Source organism: Chiloscyllium plagiosum, unplaced genomic scaffold (genome assembly GCF_037043375.1).
Source record: "Chiloscyllium plagiosum isolate Xiang-an unplaced genomic scaffold, Cpla_swu_hap1 HiC_scaffold_28, whole genome shotgun sequence".
Taxonomy (NCBI): Eukaryota; Metazoa; Chordata; class Chondrichthyes; order Orectolobiformes; family Hemiscylliidae; genus Chiloscyllium; species Chiloscyllium plagiosum.
This window is the reverse complement of record NW_028270166.1, coordinates 27,050,978-27,069,293: the sequence shown is the minus strand read 5'-3', so window position 1 is coordinate 27,069,293 and position 18,316 is coordinate 27,050,978. Positions and strand designations below refer to the sequence as shown.

General features: G+C 40.9%; 1 protein-coding gene across 3 annotated transcripts in view; it reads left to right on the top strand.

The window, feature by feature from the left end:
- The first annotated feature begins 2,638 nt into the window (after positions 1–2,638).
- Positions 2,639–18,316, top strand: part of LOC122565300 (leucine-rich repeat and immunoglobulin-like domain-containing nogo receptor-interacting protein 2) — a 173,723-nt gene continuing 158,045 nt past the window's right edge. For all 3 annotated transcript variants that reach the window (XM_087976066.1, XM_043721111.2, XM_087976067.1), the window contains exon 1: positions 2,639–3,147. The gene's annotated coding sequence lies outside the window, so the exon portion shown is untranslated. The remainder of the gene's footprint in view (positions 3,148–18,316) is intronic.

The following is an 18,316-nucleotide window of genomic DNA, read 5'->3' as shown; positions in this document are numbered from 1 at the left end:
TATTCTTTTCTAGATGGTTATAAATCCTATCTCTTATAACCCTTTCCAACACTTTACCAACAACTGAAGTGAGACTCACTGGTCTGTAACTACCAAGGTTGTCTCTACTACCCTTTTGAACAAGGGAACCACATTTACTATCCTCCAGTCCTCAGGCACTATTCCTGTAGACAATGATTATTTGAAGATCAATGCCAAAGGCTCGGCAATCTCTTCTCTTGCTTCCCAGAGGATCCTAGGATAGATCCCATCCGGCCCAGGGGACTTGTCTATTTTCACACCCTCCAGTATTTCTAATACCTCTTCCTTGTAAACCTCAATCTCTTCTAGCCTAGATGCAAGTATCTCTGTATCTTCCTCATCAAAATTTTCATTTTCTATCGTGAATTCTGTTGAAAACACTGCAGATGTTGACTACCTGCAATCAAATTGTTGCTTGCTAAATGATTATAAATCCTATCTCTCATAATCCTTTCCAAAACCTTTCCTACAACAGATATAAGGTTCACTGGTCTATAATTACCTGGGTTATCTCTACTGCCCTTCTTGAGCAAGGGCACAACATTTTCAATCCTCCAGTCCTCTGGTACTAAACCTGTAGACAATAACAACTCAAAGATCAAAGCGGAAGGCTCCAAAACTTCCTCCCTAGCTTCCCAGAGAATCCTCGGATAAATCCCATCTGGCCCAGGGGGCTTGTCTACTTTCACTCCTTCTAGAATTGATAACACCTCATTCTTACTAACCTTGATCCTTTCTAGTCTGATGTCTCGTATTTGTATTCACCTCTACAATATGCTCCTTTTCCTAAGTGAAAACCAATGAGAAATATTGATTTAGCACCTTTCCGATCTCCACAGGGTTCACACACAACTTCCCACTTCTGTCTTTGATTGGCCTTGGGGACCAGATGTGGGGACCATTTGTATCATTTTCACATTTTTTGATAATACCAAACCGAATGTGAACATAAGTTGTAAGGAGGTTTCTGGGAGACTTCAAGGAGATTTGGACAGGCAAAATGAATGGGCTCTAACCTGGCAGATGGATGATAGTGTCTGGAAGAGAAAAGGTGAAAGGCAATGTAATGTTTTAAGAGATGAGAGGTTAGGAAGTGCAGGTGTCCAAAGTCACCTGGATGGCCTTGTTCGTGAGTCATTAAAATTTAGAGTGTGCAGTTAGGAAGGCCAATGCTACATTGGCCTTCATCACAAGAGGATTTGACGACAAGAGTAAAGATATCTTTGTGCAGCTGTATGGAAGTTTGGTGAGATCTCACCTGAAGTATTGTGTACAATTTTGATCCCATTCCGTATGGAGGGATTATACTTGCCATAAAATGAGTGCAACAGAAGTTCACCTGATTAATCCTTGCAATAGCGGGACAATCGTATGAGCAATGATTTGAGGATAATGGATCTGTCTTCCTTAAAGTTTCAAATATCAAGAAGTCAATTCGTTAAAACTTACAATATTCCTATTGGGTGACTGTGCATGTTTCCCCTGGCTGCTTAGTCTAAAACCAGAGATCATACTTTCAGGATAAGGGAGAGGCTAGTTAAGACTGTGATGAGGAGGAATTTCTTCACTCAAAGGGTGGTGTATCTTTTCAACTCTAGACCTCAGGGGACTGTGGATGTTCAATTATTGAACATTGATGGATTCTGGAACTAATAACATCAAAGACAATGGAGTTAGTGTGGGGAAAATTGCATTGAGGTCGATGATCAACCAATATCAAATTGAATAGTGGAACCAGCTCAGTGGGCTAAATGACCTACTCCCTGTTCCTATTCTCCAAGATCCTGAAGATCCAGGGAAAGAAGGTTGATAAAAAAGATAAATAATGAGAGAGGAATTTAGAGAGAAATAAGTATGCGCACAACAAGAGGAAATATCTGACCAGAGTAAAGAGAGAGTGAGAAAAGGAAGAAAGAAAATAGTGGAAGATAATGGCAAGAAGAGATATAAAGCATACAAAGTGGTCAATCAGATAGTTACAGTTCTGCAAGACAATTTGTTTTTAGCTGAACAGCACCACAGGAGATTAAATAGTGATTGTCATGTGCTGAATTAAGGGAAGTACTTTAGTGTAAATTTCAAGCAAACTTTGCATCATTTGATTGGCCATTTTCTGTTCAGAAAAAGAAGTATCTATGCAAATGATTTATTGACATAGTTGATTTGTACTGTTTCGACAGCAATTGTTGGTACTGTGCGATAACATAAATTGTGCAAACTTCTAACAAGATATTTTTGCTTTATACTTTGAGTCTAATTATGGGTATAACAGACTTCAGAATATTTTTCAGACAAAGAATAAAATGTAAAGGACAGAAATGGATTTGTCCTTGTCCTAAATCTGGCAATCAATTAAACTAATTCAGCTCTAAAGAGAAGCAAGGATGATTAAAAACAAAACAGCATCTTGAAGCATGGCGATGTCTTTGTTCACATTACCAGCAGCTATGTGTCTGTTATGCTCACTGCTCATTCGCTGTCCATGGAATAACTTTGGCAGAGGACCAGGAATTTTTACAGCAGAGGAAGGATACCAAGCGAGCCAGCACTGATAGTGTATGTGACACACAGGAAACTGGAGCTGTCTTTGTCATTTACAGTGGCTGCCTGTGCTGAACTCTCGCAAATTATAACAGCAGATCATTAAAGCAAATCCCTAAAGGCTTTGGATATAATATGCAGAATGATCTTTACTATTGTGGTATGAATTGTAAGGGCAGGGACAGTTGCCTGTAATGAGTGATAACTAGTTTTGTAAACACCTCTGACAGACCTATGCCTGCCACAGAGCTTTTAACATTGGTTCGAAGCAGATCACTAACAGCCGATGAAGTGAAGGTTGATTCTGGGACACAGGCTCTTCTCTATGCTGTTCCCAAAGGAAAGGGGAATGAGCAAAATATATCTGCATTCCCAAAATAGCACAAGGCACTGTGAGCTGGTTGGACTGTATAAAAACATGAAAAGTATCTTACAGATATTCAATTCAAATTTTATTTCATTCAGTGTCTTTCCACAAGTCTTTCACAGTCTGTGCTGCTGGTCAACAGCTTAGAGCAAAGCTGCAGCTGCTACTAAGCTACTCTTCGATTATGATATGGAATGTGGGGATAAATACCAACCTGGGTAAGTAATCTGTTGTTTTGTGTATATATTACTTCTTCATTTCTTTAAATTTAGTGTTAGCAATTATAGCTGTTTCTGTTTCCCAGTGTCTCATTCTAGCCAAACAAGCGTGCAGATAAGTAGGTGAAAACATGGCTTTCAGCCGTTTGATTTTAATGCTGCACATTCACTGTATTGTACTTGAGTTATCCCACTGCCAAATGTCAGCAGAGAAAAACTAGCCAGTGTGCAGATCATTGTAGAATTCCAAATCTGTGTAACTTCTGGAATATTGCAACAAAATCTGCATTGACATTCAGCACCTCGCTCATATTATTGCACCAGTCTTGGTATTCAGTAATCCATCTGAAATTAGAACTTATTTTTGGATAGTGATAAAGTGTTGCGATCTTCCATTATCCTGAATTAGAGATTAAATCCAGATATGCAGTGTAACCAATTACTTTCCAACTGGACATCAAAGTACTTAATGGTCTTTTTAAAAAAAGATCTTTTATTTAGAAAGTGATTTTACAAAGTCTTACATTGCAGGTTCACGAAATATTAGAAAACTTATTTCACATGGAGATTTTGTGTTGTAATACTGAAATCCTTTATTTAACTGGAAAAATTATTTTTGATTAGCCACTCAATATGTTGACTATTTTGATTTGAATTAAACATTATTGAATATCTTTAGCAGTTCTTCATTAATCATAATTTACTCATTTCATGAAAAAGGTTGTATTAATTGTATAATATATCCTTCACTTAAATATTTGTTTATGGTTCTCCATCTCTGCATGAAGTTATGTTTTCAACTGTTATCTGTGAGTTTAGTAACAATTATAATTGATATGTTTGGATTGTAAATTTTGATTTAATTTTTATCACAGCTTTTTAAGATTAGTTTAATTGCATCTGTGAAATATTTGTATTCAACAATAAGCTTTTAATGAAGTTAAAAATTTTTTGTCAGTAACACTTAAGAGACATACACTAGGACTGATGGCTGCTTATGGCATTGTTTGTCTTGCATAACTGCAGTGTGTGTGTGTGTGGATGTAGAATACATCTGCTGATGCAGTGCTTTCTGAGCTGTCATAGCTTGCTTGCTTAGTACTTCTAGTCAATGTGGATCCACAGAGGAATTAAAATTAAGTTGAAAGAGTAATGCAGCGGGGTGTATCTTGTATCAGGAAGACATATGAATATCTGCGGTTGTGTATAGCGGTTCAACTAACTAACGGCAATTAGACTTGTATCATCGTGTGGTATATATTGATTAATTTGATTTGCTTATTTTGAAACAACATTATAAAGCACACCATGTATCTTGCCCTGCAGAAAATTCACTAAAATAAAGACATTAGCTGCCAAATGTAGCAATTTTAAGAATATTGAAAAGGTGCTAGCAAAATCATGAAGAAGTCACTGCTCATAGCGCCAGAACTAAACAGTGCCAGTTTTAATATATCTCAATGTTGAGTGAAAATACTTGGACCTTCAAATGCCAGACTACCCAAAAGACTGATGTGCAGACCATGATGCCTGATTTATCCATGGGTGTTTCTTCCAATGCAGACAGCATACAAACTTTATGCTGCCTGCTCATTTAAATGACTGTGGTGTGCAGCTGGCACAAAGCTAAGCATTGAGTACTAGCTTGGAAAATGATGAATGGTCCCATCAGCCAGAACTAGACACTGGTATCCAAAAAACTGCCTGCATTTTGTAAAGATTAGGTGCAATCTCTCTGATACTAATGCTGGAAGCCATTTTGAAACTGCTTCAGAGCTAGAGATAGACACAAGAGGGGCACAACATGGAAGAAAATGGGCTCCGCTATTTTCAACGACTGCGCTGGAAGAATATGTTCAAGAGTTGGAGAAGAGGAGCGACATGAGGCCCATTCTCTCACTGTCTGTAGTCAGAAGTATTTGCCACTGCCAGAACATTCTGGGACATGCTGGGATCCCTGGTTCCACCAGTATCTCCAAAAGGATGCTGTGCACCTGGTCAAGGACTTCCCATCCAGAATTGGAGAGATTTCCTCTTGCCCTTCAGTAGTCGGCACAATACCAGCCCCTCCCAGTTTATTATGAGGTTGCCACTTGGTTCAGTGCAGCCTCAGCTGTCTGGAAGAATGCTCAGCATTGTAGGAAGAAGGTTAATGACCTCTTCCATTCTACTAGGGTAATTGGCACTATTTTTTCTATCTAATACCTCACACTCACTCAATGTCTGCTACTACTCAAACTTTACAGCAAGGCTCATGGAGTGTTTACCGCTCTCATCTTCCCCAAACTGCATCCACCATCACCACCATTCTCCCGGCCCCCAAACACACACACACACACACAACTCGACATGCCCTGTGTGCTGCCAACTATTTCGCTCAGGCATCTCACCACATTCCCCCCTATCTACTGCAGCAGTAACAGTTAAAGCCACTCACTTTCATATTGTACTGTCTGTTTTTCTTAGTCCAGGAAAGAACAGTCCGGGAAAGAATAGGAAAGGGCAGAAAGAGCCAAGTAATGTGCTGAATTACCTGGCATTTACCTACTCACCCAGTACAAGGCCAGGTTCCTGACCTTCAGCTCTTGAATAACTGACTAGGCCCAAGCCCCCCAGCTCAACACCAAAAGCTTCCCTTGACTTATTATGCCAGGACCCAGTGATTGACCCGGTATCTCCCTGGGCTTCACTGAGGACAGTTCCCCTTGGGCCTTGGAATATGGCTGTCGATTGCAGCATACACAGTGTTTGCTGTTTAAGCAGCTAGCACATAGTACAGTGTGAGATTGAGGCAGCAATGGTGTGTACAGTGGCAAGATTTTCACTTCCTTAACTAATGACCATTAACCAACATAGCAAATTGCCTAGCTTTGTGGCTGCATTGAACAGCAAGGCAAATCCCAGTCCTGTCAGACTTTAAACTGTGACTGAGGGGACCAATCATGTAAAAGCAAGGAAAGACACGAATACGCAGAGTGCCTGGAAAGATGTAGCCGAGTCCTACCTATTGTTTGCAGCATCTTTCTGTTATTTGCTGAAAGTTGAAGACCACAAGGCTATTGTCTCTGCGTTACCTGATCCCACTTTAACATTTCGGCAAATAGACTTTCATTATGACTTAACAGTCTGTTGAGTAGATCTTTTATTAGAATCGTCTCAGCTACCACAAGCTGTGGATTTTCTCCATGGTGGTCGTACACAGATTTTTGTCCTTTTCCTTTGTGAAATGAACAATTGTAAACCCTTGAACTCCTGAGCAAAACTTTGTTAATCTCACATTCTGTGACATTCTGTGCATGAGGTCGCTACCTTGTGTCCTCCAGATTTATACATAGTTGGGATTCCATCTGAGCATGGAGCTTTTAGAACATAGAACGCAGAACATTACAGCACAGTACAGGCCCTTTGGCCCTCCATGTTGTGCCAGTCTTTTATCCTATTCTAAGATCAGACTAACCAACGTGACCTTCATTGTATTATCTTCCATGTGCCTAAATGTCTGTTATGTAAATGTCTGACTCTACTATAACTGCCAGAAGTACATTCTACATACCCACCACTCTCTGTAGAACCTACCTCTGACATCTCCCCTAAACCTTCCTCATGAATTATACCCCCTCATAATGGACATATCCACCATGGGAAAATGCATCTGGCTACCCAATCTCTCTACGCCCCATCTTGTACATTTCTATCAAGTCACCTTTCATCCTTCTTCAATCCAATGAGAAAAACCCTCGCTCCCTCAACCTTTCTTCATAAAACATGTCCTCCAGCCCAGGCAGCATCCTGGTTAATCTCCTCTACACCCCCTCTAAAGCTTCCATATTTTTCCATTAATGAGCCGACCAGAACTGAACACAGTATTCCAAGTGTGGTCTAAACAGGGCACTATAGAGCTACAACATAACCTCATGGCTCTTAAACTCAATCCTTCTGCTAATGGAAGCCACACACCATATGTCTTCTTAACAATCCTATCAACCTGGGTGGCAACTTTGAGGGATCTATGGACATTGATCCCAAGATCCCTCTATTCTTCCAAAGTGCCAAGATTCCTGCCTTTAACCCTGTATTCTGCATTCAAATTCAACCTTCCAAAGTGAATTACTTCACACTTTTCCAGGTTGAACTCCATCTGCCACTTATCAGCCGAGTTCTGCATCCTGTCAATGTCCCATTGTAAACTACAACAGTCCTTCACACTATCCACTACTCCACCAATCTTCATGTCACCGACAAACTTACTAACCCACCCTTCCATTTCCTCATCTAAGTCATTTGTTAAAGTCACAAAGAGCAGAGGTCCCAGAACTGATCCCTGCTGACCACTGCTGGTCACAGGGCTCCAGGCTAAATGCTTTCCATCTACCACCACCTCTGTCTTCTGTGGGCCAGCCAATTCTGTATCCAGGCAGCAAGATTTCCATGTATCCCATGCCTCCTTACTTTCTGAATGAGCTGAACATGGGGAACCTTATCAAACGCCTTGCTAAAATCTATCTACACCACATCCACTGCTCTACCTTCACCAGCGTGTTTTGTCACATCCTCAAAGAATTCAATAAGGTTTGTAAAGCATGACCTGCCCCTCAGAAAGCCATGTTGACCATCTCTAATCAAACTATGGTTTTCCCAGTAATCATAAATTCTGTCTCTCAGTTTCCTCTCCAGTAATTTGCCCACCACTGACGTAAGGCTGACTGGTGTATAATTCCTAAGGTTATCCCTATTCCCTTTCTTGAACAAATGAATAACATTTGCCACCCTCCAATCATCTGGCACTGTGGACAGTGAGGATGCAAAGATCATCGCCAAAGGTGCAGCTATCTCTACCCTCACTTCCTGTAGTAACCTAGGGTACATCCTGTCTGCCCCAGGGGATTTATCTTGCCTTCTGGTTTTCAAGATTTTCGTTGCATCTTTCTTCCTAAAATCAACCTGTTTGAGCATATCTGTTTCAAGCTGTCTTCAGAAATGTCAATGTTCCTCTCAGTCGAGAATACTGAAGCAATGTATTCATTAAAGACCTCCCCTACTTCTTCCGACTATGCCTGGTTGGCCCCACCCTCATTCTGGCCATGCTCTTGTTCCTCACGTAAGTGTAAAATGCCTTCGTGTTTTCCTTAATCCTACCCTCTAAAGCTTTTTCATGTCCCCCCTTCTAGCCAGTTTCTTTATGGCTGCCTCGTAACCCTGTAAAGCCCTGTCTAACCCTTGCCTCCTCAAACCTTAAGTAAGCTTCCTTCTTCCTCTCCCTCCCCCCTTTTCTTGAGGGAGAGTTTCTAATGGCTTTGTTAACTTATATAACAAGGTGTTTGCTGTCTAGTTCTTGATAGTCTGAATACTTACCTGCAGCTACCCCATTTTTATTTTAGTCATTTGTGATTTGTGGGTGTTGATGGCTGGGTCAGCATTTATTACCCGTCCCAAGTTGCCCTAGAAAAGGTAGTGGTGAGTGGCCATCTTGAACTGCTGCAGTTCACCTGCTATGGGTTGACCCACAATGCCATTAGGGAGGCAATTCCAGGGTTTTCACCCAGTGAGAATGAAAAAGCAGCAATATATTTCCAAGTCATGATGGTGAGTGGCTTGGAGGGAAGCCTGCAGAGAACGGTGTTTTACCCATGTATCTGCTGCCCTTGTCCTTCTTGATGGAAGTGATTATGGATTTGGAAGGTGCTGTCTGAGGATCTTTGGTAAATTTCTGCAGTGCATCTTGAAGTTAGTACACACTGCTGCTACTGAGCATCAGTGGTGAAGGGAATAGATATGTGAGGATGTGGTGCCAATCAAGCAGGCTGCATTGTCCTGAATGGTGGTGTTTGAGTGTTGTTAGAGCTGTACCCATCCAGCCAAATGGTGAGTATTCGATCATATTCCTGACTCGTGCCTTGTTGCTGATAGATAGGCTTTTTGGAGTCAGGCAGTGAGTAACTCACCACGTTTTTCCAACCTCTGACCTGTTCTTGCAGCCATTGTGTTTATGTATTGAGTCCAGTTGAGTTTCTAGTCAATGATAACCCCTAGAATGTTGATGATGGGGCACCTATTCAGGGTAACATCATCAAATGTTAAGGGGCAGTGGTTAGATTGTCCCTTATTGGTGATGGTCTTAGCCTGGCATTTGAATGGTGCGAATGTTACTTTGTTAGCTCAAACCTGGATAGTGTTGCATTTGAACATGGACTGCTTGTCTATGGAGGAGTCATGAATGGTGCTGAACATTGTGCAATCATCAGTGAACACCCCCACTTTTGTCTTTACAATGGATGGAAGGTCATTGAAGAAGCAGCTGAGGATGGTTGGGGCTCAGGCAGTACCCTGAACAACTCTTGCAAAAATGTCCTGGAGCTAAGATGACTGACCTACAACAACCGCTACCATCTCCCTCTGCACCAGGTATGACTTCAACCACCAGAGAGTCTGTCCCTGATACCCATTGGTTCCAGTTTTGCTGGGGCTCCTTGATGCCTCACTTGGTTGAATGCAGCCTTGATGTCATCATCTCTGGAATTCAACTCTTTTGTCTATATTTGAACAAAGGCTGAAATATGGTCAGGAGCTGAGTGGACCTCACAGAACCCAAACTAGGTGTCATTGAACAGATGAAGGCAAATGTGCCAAATGTCGTCTTCACCACCCTGTCTACTTGTACTCTACTTTCAAGGAACTATGCCCCTGCATCCCAGGTCCCTTTGTTTGGCAACACACCCCAGGGCCCTATGTTTAACTGTATAAGTCCTGCTCTGGTTTGCCTTACCAAAATGCAGCACCCCACATTTATCTAAATTAATTCCATCTGCCACTCCTCTGCCCATTGCCCATCTGATCAAGGTCCCGTTGTACTCTGAGGTAACCTTCTTCACTTTCCACTCCACCTCTAAATTTGGCATCATCTGCAGGCTTACTAACCATATCTCCTGCATTTACATACAAATAATGGAAAACAATGGAACCAGCACCAATCCTTGCAACAAAACACTAGTCTCAACTCTCGAGTCTGAAAAACAACCCTCCACCATCACCCTCTGTCTCCTACCTTCAAGTCAATTTTGTATCCAATTGGCTAGGTCCCCCTGGACTCCACATAATCTAACCTTGGTAACCAGTCTACCGTATGGAATTTTGTCAAAAGCCTTGCTGGAGTCCATACAGACAACGCCTATCGCTCTCCCTTCATCAATCTTCTTTGTCACTTCTTGAAAAATCTCAGTCTAGTCAGCGACCCATAATTTCCCACATACAAAGCCAGACTGCCACTCCTTAATCAATCCTTACCTTTCTAAATGTGTATAAATCCTGTCCCTCAGAATCTCCTCAAACAACTTACCCACCACTGAAATCAGGCTCACCGGTCTATAGTTCCCTTGCTTTCCCTTGCACCTTTCTTTCATAATGTCGCCACATTAACCATCCTCCAGACTTCCAGCACCTCACTTGTGTTCTATTCGATGTAGGCATGAGGTTCTCCGGTTTGTTTGCCAACTATGATGTATACATCCATCCCAAATTCTGATATGCTTTACTTTTCCTCATCTGCAGTGATTTCTCAGAAGAGGATGTATCTTTGTTTCTCAGTTATGCTCAGTGTGGTGCATTTTTCTTTTTACTTTGATTATTTTCATCAAACCAATTTCATTTGTTCCTTTTATGACTTTTCTGCAAATCTAGCTTTCTTGGGGGGGGGGGGGTGTATGCATGTCAGTCTTCTTTTTGTTGAGGTAGTAAATATAATCTGGGAGCATCCTAAGGTCTGTGAACTGGCAGGCTTCTCTCATAACACAACTGATCATAACATCTTTTATGTTCTTCTAGCTTGTGATGATAAAGTCAATCTAAATAATTGCTTGCTCGTACAGAAGTTAAAAATTGCTAGAAGGAGACAAGAAGATGAAGCTTTTTGCCTTGTGCTCATCAGGAGTAGGACACAGCAAACAGATTTGACAAAAGAGATACCTAATTATATATTTACTTTGTTCAAATATTTGCACCACTTTACACCACCACCTCTTGAGATGGTTGTCACAGAATTATTTCACCTTGAGAGAAAACTGTGACTAATATCTGTCAGATAGTTTCTTCATTACTAGAGCAACAAAATGCAAGTCTTAAAGAAAATGGTTCTAATATTTAATATATTTCAAAGTTTAACTGGATTGAATAAACAAACTGACCCCTAGGTTATGAGGTAGGGTATTGTCATGATGCCACAAAGCCCTAAGACTTAAACAAAAAGATTAATTCATGTCTTTCTTCATTAAATGGTTATGCAGCAGTACACATTGTTATTGAAGAAGTCCACGTTCAGGACTTTTTTTAAACCAGAATTTCCCTTTTCTGATTACATAATGGATCGATATCTCTCAGTGCTACTTACTGAGGTAATTTATCTGTTTTGCTTACTTTTTGTATCTTTTTTCACTGCACAAAGCTACATAGACAACAACAAAGATTAGTCCTCCTCAACTACTCAGAAAACTTTTAAAAATTCATTGAGCAAGCAGTAAATGGGAAGTTTTATTTGTCACATTTGCAGACATTCCATGAATGTGTTCTGAAGTTACTGTCCATCAAATTTTTAATGTTTGAAAGAATGGTTAAATTCATATTTTTAGAAATCATGAATTATACATTTGCAGAAGCATAAACAATGCAATAACCAAATCTGCACTTCTATGTAAAATTATATTTTCACCAAAGCAGCTTTGATAGTATCAAAATAATAAGCTTAAATATTAAATTCTGTACTTTGTTTAGTTTATTTGCAATCACAGCCCTTCAGCATGTTGTAGTACAGTGACAGTGTCTCAACCTCCAGGTCAGAAGGTCCATGTTTAAGGTCAGCCTGTGTTCAAGCAGGTTGATTAAAAGTTTATATATCACTATCACTGTAGTCTTCAAAAATGTGGATGATACTTTCAGCTGGAAGAAGTTCATCTTTTGATCTGCACTTCTCCGATAAACTATGACACTGTCTCAATGCAATCAGAAACACATTCCTTCTAAAAATGTATTCATACAAAATCAATTATTCCCAGAGAGAAAAAGTGGAAGAACATCAGGATTCCCAGCATTTTGGTGCAGAGGGATAGAAGAATATAGTGTCCTTCCAGTATTCAAACTTACAGTTCAGTGATAAACGTTTAAAATGGGTTCAGTGCCTTTACCTATGCAATCTTTCTTGGTGGATTATTTAATAAGATGTTTAATAAGATATTTAATATTTCTTTGAGAAAATATCATTTCATTCCTTATTTATTTTTAATTTAATTTAATGTTTTTATGTGTAAACGTATATCCTTTGTCCTACTGACCCCACTTACATGTTGAATTCATTTTTTTCATACAATTTAATACTTCATTTTCCTCGACAGGATTCTTTTTAATCTTCTCTCTAAATTGCAGAGCTTAACCTGCCCTAATCTTTCCCTGCAGCTCATTCCCTATACCTTTTGGAAAGTTTATTCTGATGTTCTTCACATTCCTTTTTTGGCACGTTCTCAGGAGTTCTCATACTTTGTGTATCCACATATTTCCTCAAATGTAGCGTGTGTTTAAACAAAACAATGCAGCAAAATATATGTAGCCAGAATATTGCAAAATACATAAAACTGACTGCTTCGACAGGAATTATGTTATTTGTGGTGGGGTATGCCTGGGATATTTTTTGTGGGATATTTTTTGTGGGATGTGGGTATCGCTGGCTGCCCAGCACTCATTGCCTGTCCCTAGTGGCCCTTAAAAAAGGTGGTTGTGAGCTGCCTTCTTAAACTGCTGCAGTCCACCAGCTGTGGGTTGACTCACAATGCCATTAGGGAGGGAATTCCAGGACTTTAACACAGTGACAGTGAAAAACAGCGATATATTTCCAAGTCAGGATGGTGAGTGGCTTGGAGGGAAACTCAGGTGGTGGTGTTCCCAAGTACTTGCTGCTCTTGTCCTTGTGATGGAAGTGGTCGTGGGTTTAGAAGGTGCTGTCTGAGGATTGTTGGTGGATTTCTGAAGTGCATCATGTAGATAGTACAACCTGCTGCTCCTGAGTGTCAAGTGTTGGAGGGAGTAGGTGCTTGTGAACATGGTGCCAATCAAGTGGACTGTTTTGTCCTGAATAGTGTCTAGCTTCTTGAGTGCTATTAGAGCTGCACCCGTCCAGGCAAGTGGGGAGTATTCCATCACACTCCTGACTAGTGCCTTGGAGATGGTGGATCAAGAGGTGAGTAACTTGTTGCTGTATACCTAGCATCTGACCTGTTCTTTTAGTCACCTTGTTTATATGGTGATTCGAGTTGAGTTTCTAATCAATGGTAGCCCCCAGGATGCTAATAGTAAGACTACTGAATGCCACAATGCAGTGGTTAAATAGCCTTTTACTGTTGATGGTCATAGCCTGGCACTTATGTGGCATGAATGTCACTTGTCAGCCCAAGCCTAAATATTGTCTAAAGCTTGTTGCATCTGAACATGGACCACTTCAATATCTGAGGAGTCACCAATGCTGCTGAATATTGTGTAATCATTGGCGAAAATCCCCATTTCTGACCTTATGGAGGAAGGCCATTGATGAAACGGCTGAAGATGGTTGTGTCTAGGACACTATCCTGAGGAACATGTGCAGAGATGTCTTGGAGCTGAGACGACTGACCTCCTATAACCCCAACCACCTTCCTATGTGCCAGGTATGACTGCAACCAGCGGAGATGCCCTGATATCCATTTATTCCAATTTTGCTAGGGCTCCTTGATGTCCCATTGATGCAGCCATGGTGTCAAGGACTGTTACTGTCACCTCAGAATTCAGCTCTTTTGGCCATGTTTGGACCATGGCTGCAATGAGGTCAGGAGCTGAGTGGCCCTGGTGGAACCCAAACTGGGTGTTTCTGAACAGGTTATTGCTGAACAGGTGCAGCACTGTTGATGACATCGTCCATTATTTTACTGATTATCGAGAGTAGACTGATGGGGCAGTATTGGCTGGGTTGGATTTGTTCTGTTTTTGTGTACATGGCATAACTTTTCATCCTCAGTGTTTCCTCTAAGTGTTGTTGAACATGGAGGAGTATTGATTCATTAACCAGGGGAGGACAGTACATGGTGATCAGCAGAAGGTTTCCTTGCCCATGTTGAATCTAAAGTCATGAGACGTCATGGGGTCTAGAGTCAATTTTGATCATTTCCAGGACAACTGCCTCCCAACTTTACCACTATACTGCCCCCTCTGCTGGGCCTTTCCTGCCAGTGTGGATGGTGCTGGTGGTGTCTCGGACATTATGTGATTATGAATAATCTGTTAAGATATCTCTCCCAATTTTGGCACTAGCCAAAAGGAGATCAGATTCCCTACTGTATGAAAACATGCCCTTTGGCCCAACAAGTCCACACCAACCCTCCGAATAGTAACCCACCCAGACCCATTCCACTACATTTACCCCTGACTAATGCACCTAAAACTATGGACAATTTAGCATGGCCAATTCACCTGACCTGCACATCTTTGGATTGTGGTAGGAAATTGGAGCACCAGGAGGAAACCCATGCAGACACGGGGAGATTGTGCAAACTCCACACAGTCAGTTGCCCAAAATGGGAATCAAACCTGGGTCCCTGGTGCTGTGAGGCAGCAGTGCTAACCACTGAGCCACTGTGCCGCCCCCAAAGGAGGACTTTGAAGGGTTGATAGAACTGTTTCTATCATTGTCTTTTCCAGTTCCTAGGGCGATGCCAGGTGATCTGTCTGGTTTCATCGCTTTCAATGGAAAAGATATTGGTGAACCAGATGGGTTTTTCTCTGGCCAACAACAGTGGTTTCATGGTCATCAGTAAATTCTTAATTCTAGATTTTTTTCAATTGAATTCAAATTTCACCATCTGTTCTGGTGGGATTCGAACCCAGGTCCCCAGAGCATTAGCTGAGTTTCTGGATTAATAGCCTATCAATAATACCAGTAGACTATTACATCCTCGAGGCACTTACAAAACCTATCTCGTGAAATAAAACAAGCAAACATGACTATTCGAGACAAATAAGCCCTGGCTATTTGGGAGGACTGTGCTTACTGTTAGAGGACCTGAGTGGTACCCACAAGTGACTTATTTCCACTACCATTCCTTCTCCTCATTGAAACTAATTCTACATCCCTATCTCCCGAACCAAGTTCTTCTCTAACTGTAGCACGAGCACCCTTGATTAATAGTGATACCCTTGCACCTTTACTTAGCTTTCCATTCTTCATGAATGTCATATATCACTCAATATTCAGAACCCAATCCTTGTCAAAGTGTAACCATGTCCTCTGTAATGGCTAACAGATCATACTCATTTTCTTCAATGAGCACATTTTCTTTGTTGTCAGTGATAAATGCATTTAGATATCAAGACATTAATTTTCACTTTTTGTTATCTTCACAACATCAAATCTTGATTATTCCTGATTCCTGTGTATTTTTCCCTCTGTCCCGTCCTGACATTCTTTGAGGATAAGTTGAGTAGGCTGCACAACTTTCCTTTGGAATTTGCAAATGTTAGTGGTTATTGAAATGTATAAAATACTGAATGGTCTTGATAAGGTAGATGTTGAAAGTCAGTCCAAGTCTAAGGGCCAATATTTTAAAATTAGGAATCCTCTGTTTAGCACAAGAGTTGAGGAGGTTTTTTTTCTCTCTCTTAGAGTTGTGATTTTGGAGCTGTCAACTTTAGAAGGCAGTGTCATTAAATAATTTTTAAGTTGAGGTGGATAAATTCTTGTTAACCAAGTAATGAAATGTTACCAAGGATAGATGGGGACATGGAATTCCAAAGACAAATATGAATAGCTGAGCTGGCTCAAAAGATCATATGATCTACATCTGCTCCAAACTTATACATTCAGATGTATGTTCATTTGTAATTTTGATAAGGGCTTTTAAAAGATGTGGAAGTGAGGGAAAACTAAATGGAATGTGGAGTTCAGGCAGATAAAAATTCTGTAATAAAAGGTGAAATAACAGAGATGGTGTAGAAAAGATAGCTGGCATTAGAAATACAGATACTGAGGGTAAGGACTGAAAGATTTCATTGATGGGGTGAAGTGAAACCAAGCATTAAAGTATGGCCAAAAGGGGAAAAGTTTCATATCAATTACAGAAGGTGGGAGAGCCAAGGAATTAAAAGGATGTAGAACCTCCTGCCATATCAGATGCAAATGTAATATTTTCTAACAAATTGCACTTTGTAAAAGCAGAACTCAGAGGGAGACAATGAAAGAATTGAGTCCGGATGTGACAGGATTATGTAGATAAATGTTGTAACTGTAATGAACGTTAATTGGGACCAAAGACAAATCATGTTGCTGGAAGTGAAATACATAATGGCTGGATAGGGTTTAACCCTCAGTGCAGCACATAACAACATTCTTGAATTCACCATAAGCTAGCTGATGGTGAGATGATTGAAACTGGGGGAGAAGAAGAGGATGGCTTGGGTTTTAATGATGTTAGTTTAATGGAGGTTCTTAATCATATAAATTTTGATGTCCATAGTCAGTTTACCAGGAGTCAAAGGATCAGGGGTGATTGCAAAAATGTGAAGCTTGACCCCATGCCTTCCAAGACAATTACTGAGAGAGATCTTTGGGGCAAATAAGGAAGATAAGAATGGATCCTGAGGCATTGCTACAAACTTCAGGTCAGCACGAGATATTCGTTTGGGTTCAACATCATGAGTCACTTGGAAGTGGATCCCTAAGAAATGGTGCATATGTTTACTCCTCGACACCTAATTAAACTGGTGCATGAGCAGGGAACTCTGTCGGATATCATAGCATATATTTCACAGAATGTGATGTTGAACTGACCAAATTGCTCATTTTCTGAATAAAAACAGGAGGTGCTGTAGGTCCTCAGCAACTGAGGCAGTGTCTGTGAAGAGAGAAATAGCTTCAGAATTAATGAATTTTCAACAGACTTCCCCTGATGCTTCCAGGCCAGCTGAGTGTTTCCAATATGTTATGCTTTTATTTCAGATTTCCATCATCTGTGATACTCTACTTTTGCATTTATGCATTTTTTGATGTTTTTAAAAGATGGATTAAAAACGTTAGTGAGATGAAGTGTATTTTACACCCACAAACTAGTTTATTTGGACCTGAAATTTGTGAATTGACAATTCATAGTTTTCACAACATAAATTTGAGACTTTTTCTTATGGAGAATATATAACTTATTTCAGTCATGCTTTAGTAAGGTTTATCAATACTTCTGAAGATGTTCATTGCTCCATTACTAAAAGATAATTGTAAGTATTGTCAGTAGTGGCGTGCATGCAATTATTAATAATTCCATGGATGCTAGCATCTGACATATGCCAGCCTCTCTGCATCATCATAGCACATCAGCATAATGCTGCACTTAGGCATGTGCCAATAACTAGCATTACAACGCTGCTGAAGGTCATTGTGTGTTGCTGGGCAGTCACCCAGTTCATCGATTGGACAAGGCTGCATTGCAGGACTCCTCGCGCGCTCTCTTAGCATTCACTCATTTTGCACCTACCTGGATGCTCAAAACAGCCCTGCCTTGCCTCGTCTTGTCTTGCTTAATCTTTTTGCAAGTTGCGCCCTCAGCCAGAGCTCAGAGGCTTAAAGACCTGCTGCATTGCCCTTGCTGTTAATGCAGGCACAAAGGCAAACAGCCTTCCATGCTTGTCCATGGCCATAAGGTGCAGAGGTGTACATGAAACTGTATGACGCCTTGCTACTTCAGTTTGACATGTGCACTGTGTGCTAGCAGCTTATGACAAACATACTGCACATGCTACAAGTGAACAAGCATACCTCAAAGTCTAAGGGGAATAATCCTCAGTGAAGTACAGGGGTCATGGCACAATAAGTCAAAGGCAGTTTCTGAAGTCAGTCCAGGGGCTTAGATCCAGAAGACAGACATGCTTTTTGGGCAGTTGTAGTCAGGGGAACCTGTATCTCTGCAGTCTGAGGATTGGGCCATGGTCAGTGTTGTGGGTCCATTGCAATCAGTCCAGGGAGTTGCAGGAGCATAATCAGTGAGATGTACAGGAATCTTGTCACTCATCTTTCGAGGCTGTCTGTACAACTCATTCAAGGTGGTGGGCCATGGTGGGGCGGGGGCACTGTCCACTAAAAGTCAAGGGGCAAGCTATCAGTATTGCGGGAGGAAGG